The following is a 1,354-nucleotide window of genomic DNA, read 5'->3' as shown; positions in this document are numbered from 1 at the left end:
CCTGTTGGTCTGGCGTCCTCAGAGAGACACTATTTTCTTTCCCAAGATGAACTACGCCAAATAAGATTTCTTAAGCACAGCCAGCTCTGAAGCTCCCGTCTGCATAGCTGTTACCCAACACCCTCATCCTTCGACTGCTGGTGCTCTGTCTCATCCCAGGATGCAAGTGGACATCTTCCTGGTGCTAGATTCATTCAGTTTGATGGGGGCCTCCTGGGCCCAGGCACTGTTCTAAACTGAGAATGTAGTAGTGAACAAAAGAGCTAGCACTCCATTCTCATGGGACTTGTATTCTAGTGAAGAGTATAAAGGAGTGGTTAGGGGTTTCTGCTCCTTGCAGTTAGGGTCGTGAGATAGTTTTGGGTGATGAGTTGTGAGCATAAGCCTCACTTCTGGGCTGAAGCCTTTAATCGTTGGTGTAAGACTCGGTAGTGTGTTCTGCCTCAGTCCTGGAAGCCCACACAGCCAGGGGCCACAAGGTCAGAGTAGTCTGGAATGTGGAGTGTCATGCCCCCTGCTCCCTTGGCAAAGAGCTGTTCTGGAGTGTTCCTCAAGCTTGTGATGGACTTTATGGGAATGAGAAATAAAGTCTTGTTAAACCACTGAGGTGCTGGAGTTGTGTTTCTGCAGTATCCCCTAGCCCGTATACATAGAGGCAGCTATTCTACTAGAGTCGGGAACCTCTTCTGTTTCATTCCATCTGAACCCTAACCCTCAGAAGAGATCTGCCTTCATCTAGATATGCCAGTGAGCCAGTGTAACACTGACGGGCACACTGAGGAGCTTACATGACTAGGTGATACGAAAGAAGGACTGATTTCTTACCTGAAACAATCCAGGTTGGTCATTTTCCCTTAAAAGTTTTTCTTTTAATGTTTAATTTTTGAGAGAGAAAGACAAGAGTGTGAGCTGTCAGCACAGAGCCCGACGCGGGGCTCAAACCCACAAACCATGAGATCATGACCTGAGCCAAAGTGGGACGCTTAACTGACTGAGCCACCCAGGAGCCCCCAGAATATTTCTTCTTTGTGCATGTTCAGTTCCTCTCAGTATGAATCAGTGACCATGACTCTTGTCATCATAACTAGGTAAGGTCTTAACACCCTGAGTGCCCAGGCCAACAACCAGGACAACATGCTTGCTTTCTCCGTGGAGATTTGACAGAAGCTTAAGTATCTCAGCCTGTTCAGAATTACTGTTTTAGGTTGGTTCCTAGTGCTCCTGACACCCCATGTTCCTTCCTCCTGTCCCCGTTTTCCATACTCCTCTGCTGTCCCTCTCAGTCACTGTGCAAACCCTCCCCCACCCCAATTCTGCTGCTTCTCTGCATGTCCTACTGCACCAGAGCAGGCGC

The sequence above is a fragment of the Suricata suricatta genome, chromosome 8, assembly GCF_006229205.1.
Source record: "Suricata suricatta isolate VVHF042 chromosome 8, meerkat_22Aug2017_6uvM2_HiC, whole genome shotgun sequence".
NCBI lineage: Eukaryota > Metazoa > Chordata > Mammalia > Carnivora > Herpestidae > Suricata > Suricata suricatta.
Note: the sequence above shows the minus strand (reverse complement) of the source record.